This window comes from Seriola aureovittata, chromosome 14 (genome assembly GCF_021018895.1).
Source record: "Seriola aureovittata isolate HTS-2021-v1 ecotype China chromosome 14, ASM2101889v1, whole genome shotgun sequence".
Classification (NCBI taxonomy): Eukaryota; Metazoa; Chordata; class Actinopteri; order Carangiformes; family Carangidae; genus Seriola; species Seriola aureovittata.
The window spans coordinates 3,967,320-3,980,721 of NC_079377.1; the positions used below are offsets into that span (position 1 = coordinate 3,967,320).

At 42.3% G+C, this 13,402-nt stretch overlaps 1 protein-coding gene across 2 annotated transcripts in view; it reads right to left on the reverse strand.

Annotated features, from left to right (window-relative positions):
- sertad2b (SERTA domain containing 2b) overlaps positions 1 to 13,402 on the reverse strand; it is a 39,377-nt gene that overhangs the window by 12,270 nt on the left and 13,705 nt on the right. Inside the window, exon 1 of one of the 2 annotated variants that reach the window (XM_056395762.1) lies at positions 2,669 to 2,968. The exons of the other annotated variant lie outside the window; for it this stretch is intronic. The gene's annotated coding sequence lies outside the window, so the exon portion shown is untranslated. Of the gene's footprint in view, positions 1 to 2,668; positions 2,969 to 13,402 lie in introns of those variants that run through there. 2 annotated transcript variants of the gene reach the window in all.

Here is a 13,402-nt window from a genome sequence, read left to right on the forward strand (position 1 = left end):
CAAAAAGGTTGGTTTGCTGAAGGCCATCTTGAAGCCTGAAAGACTTTCTCTCTCAGTTTTGTTGAACGATAAATTAATTACAATTAATTTTTAACAGCAATCCTTATTTTGTTAATGTGACTGAATGGATAAATGGAGTTGATAGAAGTATTTAAAGAGCAAGTTAAAGTGTCTGGAGTTAAGAGATTCAGCACCTCAAACTGCAGCAACCAGAGTGACCATAAGTTGTATAATCATTAAGTTAGGATTTATAACAGGGCTGTTATTTAGTCAGATGTAAATGGAAACTGAGGCTGTGTTCAACCATGGACAAAACAGCCAGTTCATTAAACATTGTCAGTCAATCACCTCAGATACACCTGACAGGTGTATGTGCTTAAATGACTTATTCTTTGAGATTAAAGGTGTTATGATACTTAAAACGGAAAATCAACTGTTTTTACAAAAAGTTAACATCATGTCTCACTTTTACAGAATTGTGCAGTAACTCACAATGACACACACACAAAAAGTAAGTGTGTGTGTGCTTCTCAAATTTCTGGTAATCAGTGTAGTCACACACAAACGCCCTTACTCCCTCTCTCTCTCTCTCTCTCACACACATACACGCACACACGCACACACACACACACACACTTAAATCTATAAATAAAAGGCAGAAGAAGATAGCAGATTTAGGTCAGCAGACGTGTCCACATGCAGCTGAGCGCTCCACTCTTTTCCACCGAACCTCTTCAGGGAGAGAAAACCCAGCTTGATGCTTCCAGTGACAAAGCCTCAGAAGCTACAGAAATTCACACTGTCAATACGGGTGTACAGTCGTATCCACCTTATTCCTGCAGTATCTGCCTTATTACTGCAGCATGCATCGTACCACGGCAGTGTCGGCCTTATTACCACAGTGCCCATCTTGTTACAGCGGCACCGGCTTCAGTGCTGCAAGTGTCATCATTCTTACTGCAGGCTGCACCTTTATTACTTAAGTATAATCCTTATCATTGCAGTACAAGCCTTATTACTGCACTTGAGGCCATACTGCTGCACTGGGAGCTTCATTATTAATGCTACTTACAGGTATGCAGCCTCTGAAGGTATGCAGTATATAGTAGCCTGCTACATCCATCCCTCACTGGGGAGCCGATGCATCAGAACCGACCTATGATGGTAAGTTCAAACCTTAGAGATTGACAATGAAAGCCTGCAGCTGTCACCTCTCTCATGATGTCCAGTCCATTTTCAAATCAACACCTAAGCAGATATGTGTTAAAGATGATATTGTTATAGTGTCTCCAAATCCCCCAAAATTTCCTTCCAGCTGAATGTTGATTTATTGAGTCTGAACATAACAGCTGCAAGCTAAGAGAACATGTGGGGAATCTGGGTTCTAAAACAAAATCAGGGACTGCCCACTATTATTTTTTCCAAGTTGTCTTGGCAGTGAAGTGTAGAGTGGAAGCTCAAAATTCAGCCACTGACATGTCTCTTATTGGAAACGTTCCAGTAAATTAATCTATGAAATTTAAAATCAACTTTTTCTTTTTTTTTTTTTTTTTTTTAGCATACTCTGGACCCAACCTCAAGTCTGAGGGGTTCCCCACTCAGGCTTCCCCCTCCCCACTGTGGTTATCTGCTCATCTACAGTATAGGCAGTTGTATAACTCTGCTTCACATCTGCCTATGTGTCTATGCTCTGTGGTCTGCTCTGGGTCTATGTTATATTGTGGGTGCTGGTCCAGACTGAAACTCTGACTGTGACCCACATGCAGGTTGTGGGTCACAGCCAAGGGGCGACAGGGTGAGGAGGAGGTACGGTCACTGAGAGAGCAGACTGCTGTGTTGTGGTGCATGTTACGAAACAGAGGCCCCTCCACTCACCATAATGGCTACACGACTGAGACGGTCCCAAACACTGGAGACCAAATCACTTCACACTGCACACACACTTCACCACTTCACAGCAGGTAATAGGTGTACTTCACACAGGTAGACAATAATAATAATAATAATAATAATGATAATATAAACAATAATAATAATAAATAAAGAGTTTGTGTGCTTGCAAATGTCATTCATGTAAATATTATTTGTGTTCTGTTGTTGAAGCGTATCTTCAAATGTGTAACTTCACCACGTCGTTAGAAAGGCCTCAAACACATTCTCAACAAATTATATTGTATTGTATTGTAATGTAAATTTCTATAAATTTATGTCATTTTATGTAATTTAGGATTTACTTTTTACACTTGAAATAACTTAATTATTAATTTAGCTAAAGTTATTCATTATAGCGGTATGTACCAGTAGCTGAGTGTATTTTGAGAAAGCACTCAGTGTATTTTGGTTAAAAAAAGTTTAACAGACAGACTTTTCTCCCTAGTGATAAACTGGAAAGTGGCGGCCACTGCCTCGGCTCTGTGAACTGTGAGTTTTCGGCAGACACAGATACATGTTCAATGGTAGTAAAGCAGGGACCAGTATAGACAGATATTATCCGCTAAATACGAAAACTTTTCCAACCAGACCCCGCTATACCCGACAGCAGCACCGCTCAAACACCAGCCTCCACCGTGTCTATTATTCATTAGAAATAGGTTACACTGCCCCGTCGTAACGTATCCCCACGGCGTGTTTTACTTTCCTCTCCGAAAGATATAAATTAAGGTCTTACCACATCCAGGTCCGCCGGAGTTTGAAAGAGAAACATGGGGGGTATTTAAACGGTCCTGTCAGCCACAGAAACACAAGTCGTCCGAGCTCTCGGAGACTCTGTAACACAATGGCGCTGATAGGAGGAGAAAACTGCCTCCGCTCACAGGAACGCTGCTGCCTTCACGAGCCGCCGGACACGACCTACTCCCGAGGTAAACTGCACGTGCGCTTCATGTCATTTGACTAAACATTTTAAATTTTAGATATTAGTTAGTGATAATGACGTATGTTACACCAAGATTCACGCAGGGAAACCCTGAGTCAGATGCACTGCAGAATTTATATTGTTTTTAAAAAAAAAGTAAACTTTTGTTTGACATAACCTTTATGTATGCGGCAGGCTACTGTGGGTGAATTAATCTTTTATTTATTTTTGGATTTTATTATAAATCTCAGCCTCTAATAAACTTTTAAGATGGTACAGTCATCTGTGCAGAAAGTTTTCCTCTCTAATACTTAAAAACAAAACCTCCAAATAACATTTAACCTACAATTAGTTCATAGATAAACAAACGTTTTTGACAACTGATTGGTTCAAAATATCAATTACACTCCAGAGGTCGTTATTCGTGTAATAACGTCATAATTACTGTGGTGACAGGATCCATTTTGTTGTGGCTCGTAATTTTACGAGGAGCACGTGAACGTAGCAGGAGAAGCTGAAACCGAGCAGCTGCCCTGAGAAGTGGCGTCGTCAACTTTGCTCCGCCCACACACACACACACACACACACACACACACACACACACACACACACACACACACACACACACACACACACACACACACACACACACACACACACACACAGGCATGTTCTGTAACATTGAATCGCTCTTTCTCTCGCTCTCTCCCTCAACAGGACCATAAGACTAGTTATCTGCTGGCTGTTTTTGACTTGCACTGGAAACTTGAAATCATTTATTTCAATCATTTATCAGAATAGTGGGTGGTCACAGGAATGAGCAGTGGGCTGGTGCCGTTTGGCTGGTTAGTAATGCCCGGCCCGTCCTACCCAACAACAGATGGCAGGGTGATGTCCGGTAAACTCAAACAAAACCCAGTGGAGTCTGCGATGTGCAGACAAAAACACCGGTGGAGCATCCCGGGGCAGAAAATGGGCATCTTGGACCGTTTGTGCCCCCGATGCCCCCTGCTGCACACTCACCCAGTTGTGCACTGATACACTCACAGACACAATGCAAGTCTCCCTACTTTGTCCAGACAGGCTTTGATCAACCTGCTGTCACAAATATTTCCTTCTATTGGAGTCTAGTATTTGCAGAGCACAGAATCGTTCAGTTTCTCCTCTTGTCAGGGAGGAAAAGTGCAATGAGGCCTTCATGGTGCACTGAAGCTCTCCATGTAAAGGCCTGGTTTATTAAACGAAAAAGAAAAGAGAACATTTATTTTGCAGTGATTCCATTGATTTTGCCATTTAAAATACTGGTGTAACCAGGACTTAAGTCATAGCTGGCTGAGGGTTACAAGACACAAAAACACCCATCACTGGACAGTATGACGTGTGACTCAATGTTACAGCCCAAGCTCAGTCAGTGGAGACAGTAGAGCTTATATGGAAACTGCTGGTCAAACAATAAAAGACAGGAACAGGGATTCTCAATACATCAGTATCATGCAAACGGTTTGGCCTGAATGAAAGCTCAGCTGGAGGATGGCTAACAGGCACGTTAGCTCGGTGCATGCGTGAATGCATGTGTAGGCTCTGTGGTGAATGGAGGTCTGATATAGTCCTGTGTTCATCTCTCTGGACTCTGAGTTGACTCATGAATGCCGAGCAGTGAGGAGGGATGGCTCTAAATAAAGATTTCAGGTCAAAAACAGGAAATGGCTCAGTGAGCAGGGAGGGCAGGGCCATAGCAACACCAACTGGAGAGCTGCACCCACAACATCCCTCCCTCCCTCCATCTATCTTTATTTATTTCTCCCTCGCGCTTCTTTTATTTCGCTCTCTCTGTAAAAATCTGCTTGTTCCTCATCTTTCTTTCCCCCTTTGCCTTTGCTTTACCTCTATTTTTCTCTCTCTTCCCTGTCTTTTTCTCTCTTTTTTCTTCCGCTTCTGTCCATTTATTTGTTTTTATTTAATTTCAGTGACTTGATTGCCTTCGCTCAAACAGAATTACAAAAGCACAATGCAAAAGGTCAACAGTTTATGCATTCAGATCATAATGACATGAGAAATGATTGTTTCCCCAACATGCTCTTTAAAATGTAACAGCATCTACAATAACACAAACACAACGTGTAATGCTACAAGTGAGTCAAAAGCCAGTAAATCCTTTATTCTATTGTAGTTATGTTCTGCTCTTTGTCTACGTCTTTATGTGCGAGTATCAGGTTGTGTGTGTGTGTGTGTGTGTGTGTGTCACCATCAGTGTGAACCTGACTCATGGTGAGTTCACTGGTCTAACTCATCGCCTTGTACATGAAGCTACATGTTGCTCCCATCCGTCGCTGTGTTGCACCTCTGGGTGGTAACTCGCAGGTTTACAACTGTCACCAGAATTAGTTTGCTGACCGTCATGTTCTGTTTATATCAGCCGTGACAACACATGGTGCATTTTTATATCATTGAGGTCTATAAATTCACCACACACGTGAGCATGACAATGTGAGGATGACACACACACACACACCCACACGCACGCACGCACATACACGCACGCACGCACACACACACACGCACACACACAACTGGAATAAGTGATTCATATGCATGTGTCTGTGTTACTCATCAGTTTTGTTTACGTGAGCAATGTATTGATTATGTCTTTTATTACACTGTGTCAGTAATAAAGGAATCTTTACACACTAGTCACCGCATGTTATTGATTATATAAAGGATTTATTAACACACAGCTACTAGTTTGCATTGTGCATTAAATAGCGTAGTAACTGATTGGTATCACAGTTAATACTACTATTTCTGCTAATGCAGTACTAAACACCACGATAACTTCTGTTACTATAGGCACCTACTATAACACTTCTACTACTGCTACTACAAACATTACTGCTGCAACTTTTACATTACCAGCTGCTGCTGTGATCATCACTGTTGCACCTACGTCTGTGACTGTTGCTAACACTGTGGCTGGTGTTACCACCAGTGCGTTTGAAGTGGCAGCTTCATCAACAGACAGACATACCACTGAAAACTCCAGCGTTGTGTTGTAGTCTGAACAGCCGCAAACAGAGACCTTTGGAAACGATGACGCAGGCAACCACAGTCGCTCCCTGATTGGCTCTCATCAGCCTCGACTACCAGTGGTGAATACAACATGATAATGAATTACAGTGTTACTGACCTTTTGTTTTTGCTAGCAGCTGTTGGTCAGTTAAAATTTGCATTTTAACACTGCAGCTGTCTTTGCTGTCTCTCGTTCATAGTATTTTTTGCAACTAATCAACTGCAGAGTAGAAAATCTGCTTCCTGTTTACACCGACTCGCACATGGCTGGTGTACGTGATTGCTCAATATGTATGTGTTTTCAGGTGTGATAGTCTGGATGGAGATCATGTCTGATATGGAGCTAACATGCGCATCTGGACAGAGATCATTTAAAAACCACGTTTTCAAATGAAAACATAGTCGTGTGGACGTAGACTAATACATTTACACCTGCTCTGGAGACTTCAGGAAACACTGCTGGACTTCTTTTAGTTTGAAAACTCCAGGGTTGCATTTTAGTCTGCATGGGCAAAAACATAGACTCTTAGAAAAAATGACACAAACACCCACGTTCACTCGCTGATTGGGTCCATCCCATCAAGAGTGTTAGTATGGATGGAGATTATTTCTGGCATTGTAAAATGAAAATGTACTTGAGGGGATGTCGCCTTTGCCTTGTTGTTACCTTCTTCCTGAAAACATCCTGCAGATCTCTGGAAGAAGTGCGGAGCAGCCAAAATGTTGTTACTTTGCATAAATACCCTTAACTCTCAATGTCCAGCACTTCAACTAGTTCTCTAAAAAGACCAACTCCATATGTAGAATATTAAACAGTTGCGACAAGACAAACAGAAGTTTTGTGCCTTATGGGAAATTTAACAATTTTCTTGGTGCAGTGATTCCTGATCAGGTGATTCATAATAAAGTCTCAAGATGATGCCTTTATTGTGAAATACTATGTAGACTAGATAAAAAGGCCTCTAACAGCTATCCATAGCAAACAGTTTGAGGAGGAAACATTAGTTTTTGCTTGAACTGCTTGCAACTCATGGATGTTTGTAACTTGTGTTAAGAGGTGACAAGCTGAGATTCCTTCACCTTACAGTGAAACATGTCACCTTGTCCTCAGGACGACAAATTTCAGCTCGTGGTGCAAACTGGAGACACGGAGTTTAAAACACAGGTAATCAGGTATGAAGGATCTCATGGAAAAATGATATTGACATGCACTGTGGGAGTTGTAAGATCCAGTATTATTTTCTGTTTGGAGACTATTCACCCTTTTCCACTTCATGGCACCAGCTCAACTCAGTTTGACAGAAGCTGTGGACTGGACCTGGTACCTGGAATCGTCACTACTGCATCACTGTTGTGCAATGTGTGACCTCACTTCGCTTAACTTAGAACTTAGAAAACATTCCGTTTTTGTTGAGACTGTGTCATGTAGCTGTTGATTCAACTCAATTTTGAGGCCATAGTTTGTGGCGTTGAAGTAATGTCACATTATTTCTCTATTGTACCCCACACGTGGACAGACAACCCGCTTCTAGATTAGTTTGAAGTGTGTGTGTAAAAAAAGCTTTCTTGCATCCCATTTGGAAACTATAAGTCCTTAGATAAGTGCACAGGCAGTGTGATTTCACCTCTGATTATACAGCTCAATATCTAAATTTAAAATGATTTTATGCAGTGTGGTCATAAAAACTACAACAAACAAATTTGACTTAAAAAAGAAGAGAAAAACTGGCAGATTTGGGAAGGGTGTGTGAAGAGGACCAGAGAATATTAATAATACTATTAGACATGGGTGTGGCACGCCAGCCCAACATGGAGGGAGGGAGGGAGGGAGGGAGGGGAAGGGAGCTCCACACCAAAAACACCCATCTGTTTTCTTTCCCATTCTCTCTCCCTCTCTCTTTGTCTCTCCCTCCTCCTTTTCTCTCTCTTTGTCTCTTTACCCGTCTCTTTATTAGCGTCCATCATTCCCCTTCTCGGCCTCCTGCCTCAGTTCCACACACACACATACACACACACACAGGATATATTCTCCTTAATATATATATCCGTGACTAGTTGCTGAAGTTGCTGGCTGTGAATGTAGACACCTGCTCATAACAGCATCAGCAGCAGTTTGATCTGTCACACTGAGATTTGTGGACATGATGTTCTGCTGTGAACTGTGGTGGATCACAGCAGAACAACTCCAGAACAACAGATTTTAGGCAGGTTCTCTACAGTGCCATGCACAACTCGCTCCAGACTCTCTATGGCAGCTGGAAAGGGACATTTTAACAGAATAAACAAAGACAAATTCGGTCTAATTACAAAGGTAAATCTGGCTTTATTGTATTATTTCTTATTATAAGCAGTGGACTTGTGCCACAAACTGAGTAGGGAAATCAAAAACTATTTAGAGACGCTCCAACACATTTTTGGTTTTGATGAAATAATATGAAAAATAACACCTGCCCTATCTTTTAAAAAAACATTTGTATAAAAAAAAAGCTTATTTTCCTTAACCCCTCTGTGCATAGACTGAAGAATTGAGAAGATAGGTTTATAAATAGAAAATAGTTATGGCGCTCCAAACCAAATTTTTCATCTTGCAAGAAAAGGGCCTTGACTAAGAAAATGGGCGAGTGACCCAGACAGAAACACAGAGAGAGAGCGAGCGGGAGGGAGGGAGGTGTGTTTACTCATGGCTGTGTGACGCCTCCAGTGTCAGGTGACTTACAGGAAAGAAGTTGTTGTTCTCTTTCTTTCTCTCTCTCTCTCTCTCTCTGTTGCTGTGTCTCTTTCATTTGTGTCCTTTTCTCTTTTTTCCTTGTGTCATAACTTCTGAAATGAATTGTTCTTCTGTGTCTGTTGTTCACTGACTTCACTGGCATGTTGTTGATCAGACTACAAACTGTCAAAAACAAGCATCTAAATCATATCAGATGGCAAATAATTTGATTTGAAGTAAATTAAAAGTTTGAAAGCTGAGTATGTGATGTTGTGTAAATCAGCTGAGACATTATGAGACACTGTAATAACCATCTCAGACATACTCAGTACAGTACTCTGTTGTATGCTTTAATGTCTATTGGCTCAGGGCTATGTGAAAAGGTTTACTGTAACCCTTTAATGTGTGTGTGTGTGTGTGTGTGTGTGTGTGTGTGTGTGTACCCATCCATAGCAAAATGGTGAGTGTGACACATTCCAGTGGAACAACTCACCAATAGTCCAGCAGTAGAGGGAACACAGATACTTCTGTCCCCTGGGTGTCAACACGCTGATGACGGAGAATTCATTTCCTACAATTTTGCACAGGTTACATTAAGTCTGAATGGTGGCAGAGAGCGTGAGGGTTGTAGGTGGAGGAAGTAATGCTGGAGGTAATGTGATGGCTGTGGTATTTTCAGCAGTAAAGGTGCCAGTCAAAGCAGCAGACAGTGTAATAACAGTCGTAGTAATACTTAAAACCTCAGCGCTATTATCGCTTTTTACAAAACCTGCACTGTTTTGCCTTCAACAATAGATTCTAGATTCTGCAGCATTTCTTAAAGAGCACTTCAACTTGAACTGAGCTGCAGTGAAAACTCTGTGGAGAGAGACACTGTAGCTGAAAACAGGAAGGTCATTAATCTTCCAGAGAAACCGGGCCGACTCACAAGTCACGGCACAAGGAAGCAGCTTTAGAGACTAGCAGCCAGCAACAATGGTTTAGCTGGTTATCCATCTTTCTTTTCTCATTTTTTTTTTCCAGCCTAGCAGCTTCATTTTACTAAAACCTCTCTCTCCCGTTCAGCCACACCATCCACACAGAGATATTTTTCCCTCTGCTGATGCTCTTTGTTCTGTTTCTCATCAGGGATTCAGTCAGAACAACGTAGAAAAAGAAGAACTTTGAGACAAAAGTAAAGAGAATAGACCAGTTCACGTCCATTAAACTGAACCACATTGGACCATAACACACCAGACACCAATCTCTTATCTGAGATGTCTGTGTTAGGATGTCCTCACTAAAGACACATTTGAAAATGCATTCTTTGTCTTCTTTGATACACACAAGGCCAGACTACCACATTCTTCTCAGTGGATCCAGTTGAACTCAGTATTAAGTAAAATTGAAGTTAGTTTGTAAAGATATGTATGGTCTTTTACCATAGGTCACACACCTCTACAATAAAGGTGGTGAGTGCAAAGTTAACATGACCCAATTATGAGAATAAGCTTCAGATTGAAAAATACCAGGATATTCCTTAAAGATTTTATGTGAAAGACCATTTTTGTTGTTGTTGCTATAACCTGAGAAGCTAATGTTAGCTGATGTTAACAGATAATGACAATTGTCTGCTTTACTTTGTGACTCTTCCAAACATACTTTTAGCATTTATCATTATTCACTGATTGTCAGTTGAGGCTACTATGTGTTTCAAACAGAGATCCCACTATATTGGCATTAAGAAGACCCCTCGTTCATGCCATCAGCATGCCGGCGTTCAGGAATCAGACGTGCAACGCGTGGCCCAGCAGCATCAGCGTCTGTCCCACCATGCCGGCTATTACACAGACACTGATCCGACTCTGTGCCGACCTCGACTGCCGGCATAAAGGTGGAACAACACAGCCCCACAATCCATGTTTGTACCTTTCCTACAGAGTGACGAGGCGGGCTGAAGGTGCAGCAATCCGCCCTGAACAGACTGTGGAAGAGGAGCTAGAGTTACACTTTAATTGCACAGCTGCTGATGTGAGCAGGTTACATCTATTAGCATAAACAGAACTGTTTTCTACTTGAGTTGTAATTAGATTACTGTATTATAATAATATTAATAATTTTCATCACCATCCTTTACTGCAATCAGATTACTCTAATCCTGTTTTATGTTTTAAAGAGCACAGTTATCAGTTTCTATCCATTTACTGCTATAATCCTTTTATATGCAAATAGAGAACAGTAATCTGATTATAGTGCATGCACAGTAATCTATTACTTGGTCCCCTGCTGCTGCCCTCCTACGCCAGACCAGACTGGCTGAGTCAGCTCCGCTGCTCTATCACGATTCAGCCTGACACACTTTCCCTCCCTCAGCCCCCCCTTCACTTTCCTTCATGAATCCCTTCATTCACTCTGAGCTGCGTTCAAAACTTCCTCACCTCTCTGCTTTCACTGTCAGTTTCTGTCTGTTTTGCCTGATTGCGATCGCTCCGTCTCTCTATCTCTTTGCCATGAGAGATAAAACCACCCCCTCCACACACCCCTCCTCGCTTTTCTCCTCTTTTTTTTCATTCCTTCGACCCCCTCTCTCCCTTCCTCCCTCCCTGCTGGCTGCCTTCAGGGTAGCAGAAGGGAAGTGAATGGCTTCAGCCCTCCCAGCTGGTCCCATCACCCAGCAACCCAGAGCAAAACAAAAGAACACACACACACACACACACACACACACACACACACACACACACACACACACGCACACACACAAGCCTGCAAACAGGCAGGCAATGCGCACACACACACACACAAACACACTCACACACAGTCAGGTTCACCAGCAGATGAGTACATGCATGTTCTTATACACATGCACACACATATGCAGATGAATGCCCACACACGCACACACGCACACACACACCCGTGCCCCCACCTTTTGCCCCCCCAACCTCACATTCATAAACACAGCCAGCCAGCCGTCCCCTGCAGACTCCCACCCATCATCCCTTCCTCCAGTCCCCCACCCATCACCCATCATCCCTTCTCCCCTCCCCAGCACCCTCTGCAGACACCCAGTCCTTTGTCCACACACTCTGCTCTCCACACACACACAAAAACATATTTGGGAGGAAAAACAGAAAAACATGTGTTGGTCCAAAAAAGAGAAGTCGACACAAAGCGGAGAGTAAAGACACCGTTTGTGTTTGTGCTGCTCACGCACACTCATTCACATACATACACAAAAAATGCAACACAGCAGCAAAACAGAGCTCAATTGTTATCTGAAGTTCAAGTGGCCTGTGGCAAATCACAGCTCAGGAAACCTGCACGGTCGTATGTGCACTTAAAACTGAGCTCCCCCCTGAGATCCCCTCTTATATATCATCAGTGTGTGTGATGGCCGGTGCATTCCTGGAGTTAATCCCCTGACTACTGTAACTGTTTACTTTCCCTCTATCTGCCTCTTCTGCTTTGAATTGTTCTGCAAAAAGCACCTCAGTTAAAATAACCAGAAATCACAGACTCGCTCAATTGCTAAATGACCAGGGCTGGATTAACACAGTCAGGGGCTCTGGGGCTAAAAGGTGATGTAGCGCCCCCATTGACTCTGTGTGCATTCTGTATGTATTAAGCACAGATCTATTTCCTGACATGTGCTATTTAAGCACCATATAAGCTGAAATAATAAACCTTAAAACTAGGTTTTTCATTCAGATCCACTCTACAAGATGTTGCCTTAAGGCCCATTCATTTAAGTTGATAATGTGCTTTAGTGATGCATGAAGTATTAACAAACAAATGTGCTGTTAATTAACTTATCAAACACTAATTGCTACATAGTGAATCTGGAGCCTTCAGCCCCCCCGTGGATCTGGGGGATGGGCCAGTTTGGATCACCCTATAGAAGCTGAAATGCACTCTACAAGTGTTGCTGAAGTTTCCGGAGTATTTCCCCCTTAAACAGAAATCTCTACAGTCGCACACTTCAAATCAAGGTTGTTAACATCCATATGATGTTTTTATATAATACAAATCATATGATGAGTGAAATAATCATCAACACCATGACTGAGTGTTTCCACCTTTACCTGCAGCGAACCAATGACAGTTTAATAAAAACAGATTCAGACAGCCAGGGTTTCATACGTCACAAACCTAAGGAAGCAATCCCGTGAACTTGTGGGGACAGGGGGCGGGGCTAAATAAACCTAAAACCTTGTCAGTACAGAGAGCGAGAGAGTTAGCATTAGCACAGCTACTAACACCGTGTCAGCCACTTCCAGTTACAAGCTAACAACCAACATAAACAAATAAAAGATGCTAACTACGCTAACCGTTCTGATCCGTCTGCTAGTCTCTGGTTCTGGTCTCAGACTCCTCCTCTGAGTCTGGGTCTGACTGAGGCTCAAACATGAGGCTGAGTCTCTCTGATGTTTCCTCCTCTAACCATCTTCATACTCTCTGCTCTTTCACCTGTCCACCTGGAGCAAGCAGGTGGTGGGCGGGGCACAAGGCCTGATCCAGATTTCTCAATGAGGAAGTAAGAGTAGAAGAGCTTCAGACCCAGTTTTTGATTTTTTCACTTTTTATGTGGGAAAATCACATTAAACCAAATATTAAGCACAGCGGATAAGAACATACATGTTCCTGATTCATAATTCACATCATCTCATTGTAATTTGAAAGTATAAGTTATTTTTTGTTATTTGTATAGAAATTAATTCTTGATTTCTCAGGCAGTGTACTGCACGTAACCATGACCCAACGGTGATCGATCACAATGAGTGGTTGACGACTTAAGA